This window comes from Nannospalax galili, unplaced genomic scaffold (assembly GCF_000622305.1).
Source record: "Nannospalax galili isolate Female #2095 unplaced genomic scaffold, S.galili_v1.0 scaffold446, whole genome shotgun sequence".
NCBI lineage: Eukaryota > Metazoa > Chordata > Mammalia > Rodentia > Spalacidae > Nannospalax > Nannospalax galili.
The window spans coordinates 1441318-1460834 of NW_008355468.1; the positions used below are offsets into that span (position 1 = coordinate 1441318).

The 19517-nt window shown below is 33.6% G+C and overlaps 1 protein-coding gene across 3 annotated transcripts in view; it reads right to left on the bottom strand.

The window, feature by feature from the left end:
- The window catches only part of Lrrtm4 (leucine rich repeat transmembrane neuronal 4), a 923255-nt gene that overhangs the window by 888306 nt on the left and 15432 nt on the right, over positions 1-19517 (bottom strand). The gene's annotated exons all lie outside the window — the stretch shown is intronic.

Consider the following 19517-nt stretch of genomic DNA (forward strand, 5'->3'; position numbering starts at 1 on the left):
AATGTACAAAGTAATTCATAAAAATTATCATGCCCATTTTTGATAAAGATCTAAATATCCCATCTCTCTATTAGGAAGATCTTCTCTCACTTGAATGAGAAAAGAGCTTTGAGATAGTAGAAAAATGCAAAATTAAATATCTAGTTGTTTCTATTTGTACAAATGTTGAAAATGATATCAATGGGTCATATTTTCATTTGTCAGTCAAAAAGTTCAAAAGTAAATGGAATTCTGGGCAGAGTGGCACACACCTATAATCCCAGCACTCAGGAGATTGAGCCAAGAGGAATATCTTGAGTTTGAATTCAGCCTGGGCTACATAGTGGAATGCTATCTAAAAAAGCTAAACTAAAAATGAAATAAAAGTATGGAAAATATCAACATGTTGAAACTTTAATGTAACATATTTGCAATTGTATCAATATACTAAGCAAAATAACAAGTTGTTATTCAGTACAAAGCTCAAGCATTCATGAACTAATTTCTAATACTACGGCTAGATGAATTGCAATAGTTAACAGAACCGACTTGCAAATTCTCTTTTTAATTATTCATTTACATTCATTGTCACCATATGAACCCTGTTTTATGAGGAACTTATTTTGGAATGGATATAGGACTTTAATAACTGATACCAACTTGTGTCTATAACATATAATAAAAAGGTAATACATAAAGCTTACTGCTCTATCTCACAGGTATATAAATGGATAAATGGTCTATTGCTATCTGGATTTATCAATACTAGCTTATGGTGCTTACTTATCTTCAAAATTGTCTTTGTCTAGAATACTGTTATCTCCCTGAAGATGTGAAAACATTACTCTTTGCTAGAGATAGCACATGTATTATTTCTATAGGTAGACTTTCAAAGTTTCATTTATATACAACTATAACTTAACCTTTACAGCTTTTTCCTAGAAGTCAGCTTTTACTATGATTTGTAGAATGTGTACTTGACATTTGAATTATTTAAACAACTTTTCTAGTATAGACTCATTTACATCTGCACAAATCAACAGGGAAATAACTTTTTTGGTCCTTTTGAGGTCTCCCTGTAGTGCCAGTTGTCCTGGAGCTTACTACGAAGACCAGGCTGGCCTTGATCTCACAGAGAGAGTGAGTGCTGGGTTTAAAGGCGTGCACCACCATCCCCAATAAAAACAGTCCATTTTAAATGGAGTATCTTTATTTACTGTTTATTTAGAAAAGCTTCTCTAACTCCTCCAAGGCTCAAGGAATTCTCCTGCCTCTGCCTCCCAAGTTGGGACCACAGGTGAAGAACGCAGAGTTTGGAAAGTGCACCATTTTAATAATCATGCAAAAGAAGCATATTTAGCATTTATAGAAGCTATCTATCCTCAAGAATTTCCTTTGTTTTGAAAGCACAGACTAAAATGCCTGAAAAAAATTTATCATGGCCTCAGAACATGCTGAAATAATTTAGTATTTCACAGAGAACAACTTACAAAGTATATCAGATATACCAATCTGACGAATATGTATTCCTGAGTTTCTAAATTCTAGCCTTTTTCAGTATTGCTCCCATCCTTTATCTGCCTTGGTATTCTTTGGTAGTGAAAGGATAATGTAAATGTTTTAGAAGAGATAAGATTTGTACAATGAAACTGATCACTCTCTTGCTGAGGAAGATGTTGTCTATCCTGAATTTCTATATATTCAAGTCTTAGGAAAGTGACTGACATCATTCAATTGATTTATAAGCACATTATGGTAGAAAATATGCCATGGTTATTATAATACATTATTTGATCAATGTATTTTTAAATATTGGATAGGTCAGACAAAAGGAACTAGTAACTAAGATTATTATCGATATAAAACTTATATGCATGGCCTTTTTGTGAATCTAGAATGACATATAACTAGTAGATTTTGCTATATCTACCCCCAAATCATCATAAAAATAAATATGGATGCAAGTGATGAAGATCTTTAAATAGAATTAAAAATTAGGACAAAGAAAATCTTTTAACAGATAATATATATATTCCTGGAGCAATTAGACAGCACAGCCGGCCTAGAACAGTTCCAAACAGGTTTCATCTTCTGAAATGAATACACTCTGTTGTGAAATAGCCGTCCCTACGAACAGCCGGCAAGCGGCGAATCCATCCCTTACTCTTCAGCATTTCGCTCAGAGTCCTTGGAATCTCCCCACAAAGAAAACTCTTCAACCAACCCTTTCACTGAAGATTGTTTCTCGTCATGTTACAATGCCACAGAATATCAGGAACAGAATAGTAAACGTCTAAAAAAATGTGAGACTCAGCCTGGCTAACTTGTGAGCCTACAGAGAGAAGAGAAACAGGTGCATGCACAGAAAGATCCAGAAGTGACTTCACTGAAGCCAGTACTATTTAAACAATTACTTGAAGAATGATTGAAAAGACTTGAAAGTGTGATAAAAGAGAGCAAAAGGCATGTTGATAATGTATTATGTATTTCAGTACAGTGTTTTTTTCCTGAATTAGAGTAAAGCTAAAGCAAAAATATTAAAATGTAAAACATGGGAAATAAATATATCTCTGTGGAGAGACTTGCCTGGGACATTCTTGTTATAAGACTCTGGATAACAGTGGTTCATGGTATAAATTGCTCTCTTTTTCTATTTACATTTGCTGTAAAGAATGAAAAAAAACAGGGCAAATTTAAGAAGACAGGAGACTATCAGCAGGTCTAGAAAGGTGATGCTCAATTAAAGCGCAAGGCTGCAGGCTGACAAAGCCTATTGGAATTTTGAGCAGAGCCTGCACCCGTCTCTAATCAGCCTACAGCTGCTGCAGATGGCAATTCCATAACACAACAGCAAGATACTGTGATCAGCTGCCTCTGTGTGTCTTTGAAAACACTGTGTGGGAATCAATTGTCTCTTTTTCTAGGAAGATCAAATCGTAAGTGTACTAAAGACCTAATACTGAAAAATGTAAAGGAAAGCACTGCCACACTTGCTCAAAACAGAAAAGAAGCAGTATAAAGCTCACCAAATGGACAGGCCAGGTAAATGTAAATATGGCATTTATCAAATAACAGAAAATCAAAATGGGAAATGAAGTTGTTATAATTAAAGCACTAGAGTGAGTAAGAAAATAGAATGGAAGATCAGAAATGGAGAGCACAGAAACAAGGAGAAGTCTGAGAGATACACTCACACACTGTAATAATTAAGGAACACTGTGCCCTAGAAATATGACACTTATCATGTATCAGTTTAAAAAGAAAATTACTAACGAAGTGGATTCATTTGTTCTTACCAAAACCAGGCCAGTGTGCGAGGTCACAGTTATTCTAAAGAGCTCAATATATACATGTGTCAAACTATTATCTGGCTCAGTTAAAATATTAGGTCAAACATTTGAAAAATATGAAATTATATGAAGATCAATTAAAGAGGAAAAATATGACTGCACATTTGAGGAGTCAGAGAACAAAGAGGTTGTTGAAAAGTGCACAGGAGAAATTTTTGAAAATATTAGCCTTAATGAAGAAGCAACAAAATAATAAGAAAAGAAACACTGAAAGGCCATTGCATAAAGAAAGAGGGAAATAAAAGAACAGAAGGAAAGAACACCAACACAAAACAAGGGAAAGGAATAAAAAGAACATGGCAATGGGAGATGAAGCAACAAAACCAAACCAGGTAACGGCATGGAAATTAGAGATGTTTTCTTACGAGAGGAACCAGTCACATTATGGATTTATCAGGCCTAGGAAGATGTGGCTAGACAGGCCACAGGCCACAGGGAAAAGCCTAATGGTATTATTCTGCTAAATAGACATAGTATTAAAGGAAATCCTAATGACCTACTGCTATATCCATAGATTTTTAATGCATCTCTCAACTCTCAGAAGAGAGGTTCTCTTACGCAACAAGATGCTGATTAACACAGAAAAACGTAACTGGCCAAGTTGCGAAGAGTAAGAGTCTAAAGAGTTATTATCCCTGAGTTGGACACTTTTATCAACCTTTGCCTCCCAAGGCTCCGGGATCACCGCACAAGTTATGGCAGAAAGACTGTGAGAGCCAGAGGTGATGGATGACCACAAGGAAACTGTTTTCCAGACTTCTAGTGAGTTACACATAGGAACTCACAGCAATGGTGACAGCATGTGCAAGTCCCATGTAAGCTCAAGCCAGGCAAAATGCCAGTATGGACCTGGGGAAGTGGGTAAGAAACCCCAAGCTTACCTAAAGAACTGCTGGCAACTGACGGCTCCTGGGAGGGACAATTAGTCTCTTTTAAGGGTGGGACTCTTGATAGGTTAACTAGGCTCCAGTGGATGAATTCACAACAAAGGACATTTGGGGATACAAGTTTGACCCCAAAGACCTTAATGCATATGTTTAATGGAGTACACATGGAACTAGGTAGAGGGAAATAAATCGAAGGTTCCACATAAGGGAGGGGAAGAAACCAGTATTGATCATTCTAAAACATCCTAATGAAAACAGAAATAACAACTTTGAAAAAGAATATGAAAATTATGTGACAATCATATCAAAAGGAGATTTAATACCTTAGTCAAAAAACAAACTAAAAGAATTTCAAATTCTTTTCTTAGATGGTAGAGATAAAGTTGTATTTCTTCAGTTTTCGTTAATGAAACTACAAAAAATCAGAAATTTTAAAATTCCATTACTAAAAGAAGAATGCAAAGCAAGGCGCATATAAATTTTGAAATCCAGTAAATGATCATTTAGGTAGAGTGAAAAATTCTCAACAAAAGAAAGAAAAGGAAAGCACGAAGTAAAAATAGTGCAGTCATAAAGCATGAAAGCAGTAAATATAAAATCAAATTCAAGTGATTAAGTTAAAATACAAGTTAGCCACATAAAAATGTATCTACTTTACAAGGGAAAAGCCTTTAAAGTACATGAAAGAAACATCATTTCAATAATATAGATAATATTCGAGGATATGTTTAGGAAATTTTTGAAATTCAAGCATACAAAATTAACATGCCACTGCATAGAATTAAGGCCACATCATTTTTCTATACAAAACATATCTATATATTTCTACCTGATACTCTTTTGACAGGGTCTATATAAGTGCGTGTGTGTGTGTGTGTGTGTGTGTGTCCATGTGTATGTGTGTGCCCAGAGGACATCAGATCTCTTGAAACTAGAGTTACAGACAGTTGTGAACTGTCCAGTGTGAGCGCCTGAAACTGAACTCTGGTCCTCATCAAGAACAGCAGGTGTTCTTAACTGCTGAGCACTCTGTTCAGCCCCATGTAAGGATCTGCAATAGTATAGTTGAGGCAGCACAGAGTAACTCTGCACACGCCTAATCATATCCACACTAAAAAAGGAAAGAACAAATGCATGATTCTGGGTTCCAGTAGATTAACGAACAACAGTCAGGCAGAAATAATACAATTTAAATATCTGAAGAAGTAATTTATTAAAAGTTGTATCATGGAAATAAATAATATGGTTTCATATTCAAAGCCAACTATATTTTTCTTAGTCAATGGAGACAAATATCATTGTTGTACACACTAACAATAAATTAATGTAATAAAACTATGAGTTAAGTAAAATTATTGTTAAAGACCTATAAATCAGTGGGTACAAGCAAAATGATAGAGTTCTTCATAAATCTACAAGAGAAAACCAAGCAAAAAATAAAATTTATTTGGAAGCTAATACTGATCAAAAAGGTACCCATTAGAATTAATGGGATAAAAATAAATCATTATCAGAAACAATGTCATTATTTTTTTATTACAAAACAGGAAAGGAAAACTTTAAAATCTAAAGCTTATATTGGCTAATGTAAACTGCACAAAAATATAGTTTAGTAATAGAAGATACTGCTTCATAAAAATTAAAAAGAAGGGGCTGAAGAGATGACTCAGTGGTCAGGAGTCCTGTCTGCTCTTGCAGAGGACCTGGGATCCCAACACCCCCTTGTTAGTCCAGAACTCCAGTTCCAAGACATCCTCTTCTGACCTCCATGGGCACTGTATGATATGGGTGCACTTACATACACGCAGGCAATACACTCAAAAATATTTTTTAATTAAATAAAAAGTTAATCATTTAAAAAATCATTAATGAAGTTTTGTCATTAGTAAATACTTCTTGGAGTCATTTTTGCAACCAGGATAAATGTATTTTTTGGAAAGCAAAATCAAGAAAGAAGATTTTATGTCTCTCTCTCTCTCTCTCTCTCTCTCTCTCTCTCTCTGTGTGTGTGTGTGTGTGTGTGTGTGTAAAATATATACCACACATCAGTGTTTAAGAAAAGTGTGAGATCACAGAAAAGGAAATTATTTGTAAGACTGGAAATGAAGTGGCTGGAGAGACTCAGCAATTAAGAACACTAGCTGCTCTTGCAGAGGACCCGAGTTCAGATCCCAACTCCCACATGATGGCTAACAACCTCCCACAACTGCAATTCTAGGGAATCTGATGTGTTCTTCTGACCCCTGTTTCCATCACACCTATGTGTGTACATTCATGCATGTAAGAAAAACACTCATACATATAAAAAAACTGAAAATAGAAACTGAAATTTTATTGCATCTATAATTTTAAATCTCAAAATATATTTCCCCTCAAAACCTATATGATGCAAAGAATTGTAAAGGTAATGTCAATGAAATGTGTCAATTTTTATACATTAAAAACATAAAAAAGTAAAGATTCACATTTAGCTCTTTTAAATATTTAATTCTGGTAATAAAAATGGCAACAAAGAAGGTACTAACTAGACTTGGTGACAGATATTGATAAAACACTATTTTAAAGTCAATTAATTTTAGTCACGTAGTTCCATGATATTCCTTGAAATACACACAAGATTTCCAAGTAAATAGTTTCTAGTAGTAAATTAATAATGACAGAATTTAGGAAACCTCTTCTCTCTACTTTGTTAATTAGTAAAAATCACCTCCACGAATAGTACATAGCTATCAAATACACTTTATTATATATTTCTTATTAACTTCACAAAATGAGGGAAATAGAGTGTTTTCTAAATATGTTAAGAAAGAGCAAACCTTAGAGCTAAAATCATCTACTCTTTTTACAAATTACAAGAACTACATAAAAATACCTACCAAACTTCTATCTTCAAGGACAAAAATTTAAAAAGGCAAAACAACACTAAATTTACAAATTAGAATAGAGAAGTAACTTTGAAATCTTTCTTAAAATTTGTTTTGTCTTAAACTCCCTTGACAATCCTCTGCCTAATTTTCTCCTACAAACTCAGCCTTGATCTTGCTCATTCCTGTTAACATTCTGTTCTCTACATCGTGAATGATGAATTGCCAATCCTGTTAGTGGTCCCTTAGCCCACAGGTCCCCAGCAATGAGGCACCACACAAACGCACTCTGTATACTAGGATCTATGGATGACAAAAGTTTAAAGGGAAAAGTTGAGCAATGAATTGAAACAAGTCTGCCTTTTCCTTCATTGCAACTACTACCCCTAGGTCTCACCATGGAAAAGACCCCTGTGTCACTATAGAGCCTTTCTACTTCTGCTTTTATTCTGTGTGGTCCATTCAGAGGGTCTCCTTTAAAACTCTAGATATATTTTGGCAGCTTCTGCCATAGATATGGGATCTGCAGCAAAGATTTGAAATACACAACTTGTTAGGGTTAGGAAAGCATACATGTTGGTATAACCAACATGTGAACAAGACAGTTCTCAACACCCTTCAAATTTTCCTTGCAATTTTTTTAACCTCATACCAACAATCTCATCCATCACACTTGGCTATATATTAGTATGAGCTTCCTAGAGACCTATTAAAAATGTATGGAGTCATATAGACTATTCTCTTTCTGATTTTGCTTTTCCTGATCAGCATAAATACTTGAGATGAACACATGTTGAGACATTGTCTGATCTTTTAGTAATCTGTAGTGCCTACTCCGTAGACACCCTCATTTGATCATCCATTAACCTGATGATGATCATCTGGAGACTACATATAAGGCCTTTAGATTCTTTATAAGGGCATGCCCTTCCATAATGCTTAGTTGATTACCTAAAGAGGAAAAACTAGTTCACATGACTGAGTTCATGACTGGCTTTTAAAGAAATAGACAACAGTTTTTCCAAAATGATTTTTCACTTTGTCTCTCTACCTGCAATTTCCGAAAGCTTCAATTCTTCCACATCTTTGCCACTAGTTGATATAATCCATCATTTCCATTTTAACTATTGCACTCTGTGACTTCCATTTTCATTCCTTTTATAGTTTCTAAATAGAGCTTTTCAAAGATCAAATGTATTAAATTCTTATTTTTGTTCAGTCAGACTTTTGTTGCTATACATAAAAAGTCTTTTCCCTATACTGAGTTACAAAGATTTTCCTCATTGACACAGTGAAGTTTTAGAGGTTTTGGTTTCATGTTTAAGTCTATAAACCATAGAATCAAAGTAGTATCAGTATGTTGTATTACTTCTTGTTTTTTGAAGAATGAATATTTACTAACTGCGATTTGGTGAAAAAACTGTTTTCTTCCTTGAACTACGTTTGCAACACTGTTAATGAACAGAGGTACTTCTATATGTGGTTTACGTTTAACTCTTTATCATTGATTTGTTCATACAGTGCCAGTTTCATAGCGCACAAGATTTGTAAGTTGTGAAGTAAGGAAGTGTTGGCCTTTCCGATTTGCTCTTCTTTTATAAATTCTGTTTACTTATTCCCGGTCTTTCTGTATTTTAGTATTAATGCAAATATTTTAAAAATATGTCAGTTTCTACAAACTAATTCTGATGGGACTTTTGTTGAGATCTTACTGAAACTTTAGTTCAGACTGAGGGAACTGACTACATCTTGTTTCACATCATGAACTTTTACAGTTCGCCTTACATAGAATGCCTTCATGTCTACAATATTTTATAGTTTTGATACAAATCTTAGTTGTTTTGGAAGACTTATCCCTAAATATTTCATACTTTTGATGATATTATAAATGATAGATTTAATTGAATTTTGATTTGTCTTAACACATGTAATTGTTTTTTTGTGTGAAAATCTGTATGCTGTAAACTTACTAAGTTAGCTAATTTTAGCAAGTATTTTAATAGATTCCTTTAGATATTCTATTTTTTAATTTCTTACACTATAATTAGCACATATAGTAATTTGTCATATTTTTCATCCAATTCAGAGATATTTTATTCCTCGTTCTTGTTTTCAGATGGTTAGAATGTTTATTTAAGGCTGAGTGAGAATGAGGAGGTGAGTATAAATACCAAGTCTTCTCCTGGCCTTATCTTGAAAGTATGTATTTGTCCCTTTGTGTTTCATCAACCATCATGTTTCACAGATTTTTTACCAGGTTAAAAATGCTTCCTGGTATTCCTAGTTTTCTTAGTTTTATTTTATTTTATTTATTTTAATTTTATTTTTCTAAGAAATGTATGTTGAATTTGTCAGCTGCTTAATCTGCATATGGTGAAGTGACTTTTTTTAATTTAATTTAATTTAATTTTTATTTTTCTAAGAAATGTATGTTGAATTTGTCAGCTGCTTAATCTGCATATGGTGAAGTGACTTTTTTTAATTTAATTTAATTTAATTTTTATTTTTCTAAGAAATGTATGTTGAATTTGTCAGCTGCTTAATCTGCATATGGTGAAGTGACTTTTTTTAATTTAATTTAATTTAATTTTTATTTTTCTAAGAAATGTATGTTGAATTTGTCAGCTGCTTAATCTGCATATGGTGAAGTGACTTTGATGCACGTAGTCCATGGATTCTATATTTTTGTTGTGATTTGCTAAAACGTATGTAGAATTTTTGCCTTCAATCTTTCTTGTAATTTGTCTTCTTTTTAATGAGTATGGCAATGCCCCTTTGAATGGGTTGGAATGTATTCCTTCAGCTTTAATTTTCCATTCAACCTTCCTCATTTTGTAGGAATTCGTATATCCCTCCGGTTTTGTGGCATTTACCAGTGATGTTACATATACTTGCATTTCTCTGTGTGGAAAAGTTAGAAGTTTTGCAATATGTATAGGGACATCCAGGATATATGGTGTTTTCTGGCATATTTTGGTGGTTTGTATCTTTTAAGGAATTTTTAAATTACATCTAAATTACCAAATTCAGTGGAAAACCAGTGTGTAATATTCCTTATTTGATTTTGAATACGCTGAGTGTCTATGGTGACACACCCAACATTGACTTTGTTGAAGATGGATCTCATTATTCTTTTTTGAAAATTGTGTTGATTTCTCAAAGAATAAGTTTGTAGTTTCATCAATTATCTTCTGCTTTCTATTTGATACGTTTCAACTTAGTTCTTCATCGATGACATTCTTGTTCATTTGTGGTTCTGTTTGCTCTTCTTTCTCTAGTTTATTGATGTAGAAGCTAACGTCGTTTTTGAGACTATTCTAACAAAGGTATCTGCTGCTATACACGTGCCCGGAAGAACTGGTCATGCTTTTATTGTTTCCAGCATCTACAGTCAGGGACTGCTATATCTTCCTTGTTTCACACTTTTCTATTCCTTCCAGAATTAGACAGGATAAATATCTGGTCTGAATCTGCACCTAGAGCTATGCATAACCCAAGATGTATATATACATAGATAATATGGATTAGGTATATTTTATATATCTAATATATGGTGTATAACATATTTTATAGCATATATACATATATAGTATATATAAATATGTGCCCTCACATATATAATATATAGCATATAATGAAATATACTATGTGTATAAGCATATATGAATAAAACACATTTTAAAAAGAATATAAAATATAGATACATATATACATACATGCATACATATTTTACATGGAATTAGGTGAATATGTAGAGAATCATGTACATATATTATTTTATATAGTAACACATTTCACGGTAACAGCAGAAGTTAAGTTTAACCTGGTGATTACAGTAGTGAGCATTACCAGAAACAGTACTGTCTGGGGAAGACCTTTCAAGCAGGATAACAGGATAATAATACCTATTGTCTGCTAAGGGCAGTTACTGTATACAGAGGTCACATAATGCATGTTTACTACCTGAGGTCCTTGTATCACCCTGTGGAGTACAAAGAGAATCATGATTTTATAGATGAGGCATTTTCAATAAATAAATTTGGCATAAACTTCATCATCTGCTCATGATCCACAGCTAACTGTGGCAGGGCTACTATTTGAGCCCAGGTTCTTTAGGTTTCAAAGTATTTCTAGAGAGAAGAAAGAAAAATATGATTTTCTCTTTAATTTCAACCTCTCTGTGTCACTCTATGGCATTTGTTCAAATTTGTCCAGATTTCATTACCTGTGAGCCTCAACCTGAATTGGAAGAAATCTTTCATCAAGACTTTAACCATATCTTTCCCATATAATAGGAGAGAATTCTACCATCCGTGAAAATTGCTTCCTCCAATAGAGCATGTCATCTGAGAAACTCTTCTTAGAGCGTGATGAAAATTACAGAACTGTCTCTTCCAGAACCCCCTCTTGTTCCCCAAGGCGAGTCTCCTCCCGCACACCCGCATTCTGTGTGCTTGAAACCTTTTATTTGCTTTATAGCTTTCCTCCTCACTTTCATCTGGAGATTCTCCAAGACAGAGCTGAACACAGGCATTCTCCTCCTCACAGGTTCCTCCCTTCCCATACACAGAGAAGGAAAGCCAGCAGGCAGAACGCTAAACTCACAGAGGCCTAACTGAGCATTACAAATCCTCAGAGCCGATGGCTGTTTCTTGGGATTCCCAAACTCAACTATTCAAAAGTCCTGTGGGAAATTGTATTTTCTCTACCACGTACTTTCTTCACCCGACAATACCTCTCAAGCAGAGTTAACCTTAATAAAATTAAAGCATTTTATCTATGTGATCAAAGCCTCATTTTATAGATTCTATTTTTTAAATTATGTCTATGTTTGTGTCTGTGTATGTACGCATGAATTCAATAGCCACAGAAGTCAGAAGATGGTGTTTGGCTCTCCTAGTGTTGGTGGTTGTGAGTCTCCTAGCATGGGTGCTGGCAACTATACTCGGGTCTGCTGTAAGGGCACTACATGCTCTTAACTGTTGCATCACCTGTCTCGACCCTGTAATCAAGACCTAGATGCCACTTTAAAAAAAATGCTTAGACACAGAAATACTCCCATCTTTGAAGTAAATTTGAAATTACTTTAGAAATAGCTACCAATAGATGAATAGGTTATGCATTGACCGTTACATATTACATTTAACTCCAGGTCTTAAGCTTGCTACTGAACCTTCTTTAACCACAGAAATATGTTCTTAGCCCATCCCTGTAAGTCCAAATTCTAGGTACTAGTGTTCCTTCAAGAGTCATTTGAATTTTGTGCAAAATCTGTAGACATGGCTCATTGTCACTAGTGAATGGTGGGGTTGATGGAGATACTGTAGATAGAGACCAAGAATGTGTCTTACAGCACTCAGAGATTTCCTACTCTTGCTTTATGTGGTCTAAACTGTCAACAGTATTGTGGCTAAGAAACCCTTTACTAGGTACTTTATTTTGTGACTTGTGGGAGGATCGCATGTATAAGTTCCTAAGTGAACATTTTTTTAAAAAAAATATTTTGTTTATTATTTTATTTTATGTGTATGATTGTATTGTCTGCATGTATATAAGTGCACCTGTATCATGCAATGCTTGTGAAGGTCAGAAGACAGCATTCAGATCCCCTGAAACTGGAATTACAACTGTCATGTGGGTGCTGGGATCCTCAAAGCAGCCAGTGCTCTTAATGGCTGAGCCTTCTCTCCATCTATCCCCAGCCCCTGAGGGAACATATTTCTGGTTCTGATTTTCTCTCTGTATACTTACCTGAGCCTGACCAGCTGTGCCAGGTGCTAATATTGTCTCTGGAATGCACAGGTAAAAGCAACATGGGAACAAGGAGTTGAAACGAAGGTTCAGGAGCTGACTAGTTCTGTCACTATTTTTGCCCACAGCCCTATGTTTGGGAAACTAGGGTGGGCAACATGTGAGTGACTACGCTGCTTTTATCCAGAGTCAGTCACTGCTACAAAACTCTTCAATCACACCTATTGCATATGTCTGATGTAATGCAAAAAATTGAATATTTTTCTCAGACACTGTGCAATCTGTAGGTTTCCATAGTCCAGGTAAATTAAGAATCCTTATTAATTTGCAATGCTGCTTCATGTATGTCTTAAGATGCTTACGGTTCTTTCACTTAAATGCATGAATGTTCACCTACACTAGATTAAAAGCAGCCTATGGTGAAATATAAACTGAGCACCTTCCTAATCATTCATCTTAAGCATATATTTTAACATTTTTGTTCTCACAGCCCCTGATATTAAAAACAACTACAAGGGGCCAAATAAATGACACGAAAGAAGCAAAAGGTATTTTCTCCTCTAGTTCAGAGAAGCTTAAGACACTTTCAATTGGGAATTGTTGCCAGATCACCTAATTGCTTCCTCTTTCTGCAGAAGATGCTTGCTATCAGTTTTAAGCACTTTCATCATCACGAATGTTCCGTGTTCTTAACAGAAATTATGCACAGCACCTCTCTCCTCAGAAATGCTGTGAAATGGGAGGTAACTGCTCAACATCCTCAGAGCTTGGACTTGATAAACTTGACTTCAACAGTTTAATCAATGATGAAATAAAGAATAGGAATCTAGTGAAGGGGATGGGTCAGGAGATAGTAAACAAAATAAAGAAGTCACTGTTTATTTAAACCAAATAAAAGAATTTGAAGTACAATTAGAATGAACAGTTTGCATATTATTGTTTACGACTTTCATGAGCACATCATAAACCACAAGTACACAAACAGAGAAATCTATAAGATAAAGCAATAAAGTACAGGTAATATTGAAAAAGAAAACATTATATTGAGAACAAAAATAGTAATTTTCAGTATACTTTAAATATCTTTCATATATATTACAGCATTTAATTCATATTGTGCACATAAATCCATAATTTGTATGATAAACTTTTATCAATTCTTATATGACATAATAAGAGTTTGAAATATATTAATTCATTATAGATAGTTCTTAGAAAAGACAATTCCAATAAATATAACTCATTATTACTGACTTCATAAGTCTATAGTTCATCTCAGCATTCTAAACAGTTCATTTTCTTCCTACTAGGAAATCATTTCAATAGGTTGAAATAGAGGTAAAGACATATTATTCGGTCTCATGGAAAAAGTACAAGGAATATTATATGAAATAAATCCAAATGAATACAGATAAACAGAACTTAGAACACCATAGCAAGTGTCATATAATAAACTGTATTCATTTTTGTTTGCAAAGAAATTCTTCAGAATAACACAGAACAGACTATGCACAATCATTTATTGCTAGAATATTTATTTGATTATAGATTATTATTTATAGATTATTTCAGAATGATTTTAGAAGATGTCATAGTAGGAGCAAATCTCATATATATGTGTCTTAGCTTATAACGGCATGTTGTCTTATAGTTCAATACAGAAATTACATTAAAATAGCCAAGGAAGTTTTAAATAAGAAAGAGGAAACAGTTTAATCCACTAGATTTAGTAATTAATACAGAAAAATCACCAACACAGTAAAAAGTTTAATAGAGGAGCATATGCTTTCATATAAATATTTGTTTGTATATAATAGAGAGATATATGAGTACATAACTTGTAAACACAGCATGGCAAATATACACGTACAAAATACTAATATGCACGTTTATAAAACCACTTAAATTTCATATTAATAAAAAAAATCAGAGCTCTGATTAAATGGAAAACTAGTTTGGGAAACTGCAGGATGTTTTTGACAATATAAAGTGAATTAATGATTTGCATACTAAACTTAAAGTAATTTAAAAACATCACCATGAAACTGTTATATAAAACGAAATTAATAAATAAAATATGCATTTAATATTTCTAAACCTTTTAAAGAACCTTTTAAACATGCAATCAAAGAAAGGCAATAAAATAAATTTTATAATAATTTATAAGAAAATAACTTTCTGAGTATACAATCAAAGTCTCAGTTAAAATAATTAAAAGACAAATATTATTCTCTGAGAGAAATAATGTGTGGTGTTTATAGAATGTAAGGATTAATAAAATACTGTAAAATAGCTTATGTGCCAGTAAAATTGTTTTCAGGCCATGAAAATGGACTTAAAACAGAAATTGGAATATACAAAGGACAAACAAATATAAGTAACTCTGTGGGTCAGAAGTGATCAGAGTGGGTAATATCAAAAGAACAAGAGATACGTTTGATCTTGAAGAAACAGATCACTTTCAAGATAAAAAAATTAAAGTGTTGAAGTGAGAATGTAAGATATTACTGTACATTTAAAATCATTAAATATATTGTGATAGACACAAGGTCAAAGATTATCTCAAATTTGTTTATTCCAAAATGTGGAAAATAATTACCCAAAAGAACTGTAATCCCAGTGCAGTAATATATTTATACACTGAGATTATGCATATATCAGGGCTTACTGGCATATAAATATGCTTCCAGTATAGTCAAGGAAATGGAGTTTAGAATTTCCTTACATTAGTTATTTTTTATAATAAAAGTATGTCCATAAATCCTTTAGAAAAATGTTAATAAAAGCTATATGTAAGTATTTTTCTCATATTTGCTATTATGCATTTTTAGAGAATAAATTTTTATATACAGGTTATATTAATTTTTATTCTAAAAATAAATGTACATTTATATTAAAATGTACCACAACAAATCAACAACCAAATTTTTTATTTTAACTCTTAAATAATGAAATAAATATCACAGTCTCTCAAGACAAATTTTATAAACTTCTCAAGAAAGAAAATCTATATTTTTTAAAAGTCAGATACTTAAAACAAAATAGCAAAATTTGTGTTCATCTATTCATTCAGTACATGTTTTTAAATACCAGTTAAGTACAAGACAAGGAGTTAGATATTGGAGGTATGAGGTTCACAGAAACAGCTGCATGCTGTTTTACCACGAGTAGATTAGACTCAGAGAGAATGGCAGATATGAACGCAATCATCCCATCCTGAGCTTGTAAACACAAGATATGTGATGGTGGTGAATATTTGACCACACAAATATTTTAGCAGTGTTTTGGTGATGGGGATATGATCGTGATTAGGAGGTGAGTAGCATTCCACGCCTCGGTTTACAGAAAAATGTGGAAGGAAGGAGAAAACAAATATAAGGGGATAAAGAAAGCCTGGGCAGAAACTTCTTGGATGAACTCAGAACAAGAAGAGGCGTCTAGGGGAGTATATCAGGGTTTTGTAGATAATGTTGAAGGTTTTAGTTCTCATGGTCTAAGCAACAAAACTCCACTAAATGACATAAAATAAATTAGAAGACGTTGATGATGCCTGTCTATTTAAAAGAAGTCCAAGAATGTAGCACTGGGGTAAAGAGGAATAAAGGTCCTACGACTTGTAGGACGTCACGATGCGTTGCTTCTGGAGCAGGAAAGCAAGAATGGGGTCTCATATGGTTCCTGTGGTTCAAATATCCCACGGTGGGTAGCTTCACTCAAAAGACAAGAAATATGAGATGAAAAACATGAAAGAATATCATAATTTAATTTTAGAAACGGGCTTAAGTGACATCTTAGATATCAAAATTCAGATGCCAAATAAAATTTTTTATATATGAAAAGAGCGTGAGAAGCAGTGGTAAAATATCGATATATGTTGTTTACCTATAGTATGTAAATGGTCATGTATTCTGCCATGTAAATGAAGATAGAGAGGGGAGAGAAAAAGGAAAACGTGAGAGAAAGAATGAATGACAGAGTGAATGAATGAATGAATGAATGAATGAATGAATGAATGAATTTTGTGGTGTATGAGAAGCTGCTGATGAAGCCAAAGGAAAACCTAAAACTCAGTACAGAGGTAGAGACACTTGAGCTACAAAGAGATGGAAAATAATTGTCCTATATTGAAAAAGTTCAAAGAAGAGAACATTTGATGAAGGAAGAACAGGTCAACAGCTGACCCATTACTGAAATACTAAAACTAAGGCACAAAATAAAAAACTTATTAAGTTTAGTGGTAACAAAGTCAGCGGCAGGGCTGGAGAGATGGCTCAGCGGTTAAGAACACTGACTGCTCTTGCAGAAGACCTGGGTTCGAATCCCAGCACCCACATGGCAGCTAGCAACTGTCCGTAACACCAGTTCCAGGGGATCCGATGGCCTCTTCTGTCCTCCGTGGGCATTGCACGACACGGGTGCACTCACCTACATGCAGACAATACAGGCATACACACGAAATAAAAATAATAAATTAAAAAAAAAAAAAGCGACAAGCTTAGCAAGACTGGTTCTGAGGGCGGGATGGCTGTGCTGTCAGACTCTAGCCTGATGAAGAGCTAAGGGAGAAGAGTGGCATAGAATCTTCTGGGAAAGTTTTCTAGCAAAAAGAAGAACAAGAGAGGCATGATTTCAGGTTAGGAGAACGTTCTCTTTGTTTTTCCTTTGGTGCTATTTTCAGAAGACCCCCAAACCCAGGGAAATGATAAGTTTTAGGCAAGCAAATGTCAGCAGGTGAGTCACATCCAGTCGGCAATGAGCCTTTTTGTGTTGACAGAAGACCTCACTCTTTGCTTGGTATCTACAGTTTCTTTCACTCTCTTTTGGTGAAGTACCGAGAAAAATCACAGGTCTTGTGGTGTGAAACATTTCTACCTTGTTCTTGTGTAAATAGATCATGGACCTTGATCCAGATGAAATAATTTGGTTTCATAAGAAAGTGAACGATACTAATCAAACAAAATTACTTAGGCTGTCAGAACAGATTGGAAGAGGATTCCCTCAGACACAGGTACTGTTAATATAAGTGCCCTCAAATTTCTTATGTAAATCTATAAAAGTGAAAATCACTAACAGTTATGAATAAGAATAAATTAACAAAACTGATTTATAAGAAGCATGGCTGAAGGAATTATAGATCTTTCAGAAGCCTTAAAAGGAAAAAAATGTGTATCTAAAGGTGCCACAAATTTTTCTGAATTTTAAATGTGCAGATTAACGAAATTAAAGTGTCCCCATTATGTTTTCAGCACAGCAGCCCGTAGTGAGCCCATGACAAATACATGATTAAAGATGCTTAAGAAAGAGAATTATGGTGAAATTCGATTGTTATGCACACTGCATCTTCAATGATATGAATTCCTTTCTAAGAAACTCTAATTATACATTCTGTTTTAAAATTAAAAAAAACTGAAACCAATGTAGAAAAATGTTATAAGAAAATATTTTCTCATCATATCCAAAAAGAGATTCCACAAAGGCAAATTTTGGTGGATATTTTATATATTTCAAGAAAATTCAATTTCTGTACTATTTTTTAAGTTTCAGGGGTTAATAATGATAAGTGACTAAATATTACTACGTGAGAGGGAACATCATATTAAGCCCTTTGTTAAAAAATAAGGGGCTGGCAAAATGGTTCAGTGGGTAGTGACACTTTGCTGCCAAGTCTGTCAAACCGAGTTGGATGCCAGGGATCTAGTGGAAGGAGAGAACGGGCTCTCACAGCTGACATTTGACCTCCACACATGTACACTGCACACACTAACACACATAAACATAATAAACAAAAAATTACTAAATAAAAACAGAAATGATAACTACAAATATTACTTTAAGGAGAGTTAATCTGAAAGAGAATAGTATGATAGGGCAATATTGTAGAAATTCAAATAATGCTTATCATGGAAAATTGTATATATAAATATATGATATAAAATCAAAGTACACAAAATATGTCTCACAGGAAGGAAAACAAAATTCTAAAAATATCCTTTACATTTAATGTTCAACAATATACATTTGTATTTTACAAATGTTACTGTATTTACTATAATTGTGATTAAAAAGGATTTGGCTAAGACAATTTTTCCCACTATTGCAAAAGGAACATATCATTCACTGTGAGTATACAGTTATGTAGGCAAAATTATATTTTTACTGAATAAAAAATGTGTTAGCACTAAACTGATTTGTAGGTCATAAAAAGAGTTCACGAAGATGGGAGGGGAAATCCACAAGGGCGTGGAAGGGGTTGTGAGCAGAGAGGAGGTGGATTTGAAAAAACAACTCACTTTGTACATGCATGAAATTTTCAAACAATAAATAGCAAAAAGATTAAACATATAAAAATAATTTGCATTTGTAGTCCAAGCAAAAGTTGTTGAGGAACGTAATCATAATTATTTAATATTATTCTAGAGAATTTGGGTAATGGAATATGTAAATTAAGAAACAAGTATAACTTCTATTCCCATATTCTGTGTTTAAATTTTTTGAACTAAAAATTTCAAATGAATCTACTAGAATTAACAGACATAATTGAAGTACTGATAATTGCTGATATGTAAATAGATAACTACATTGTAATAAATCTATTAGAATTTTTAAAAATGTTAAACTAATTATTTAAATGACTCTATACACTGTCATGTCATCTATGATAATTCCTTCAAAGAATCATAGAGCAT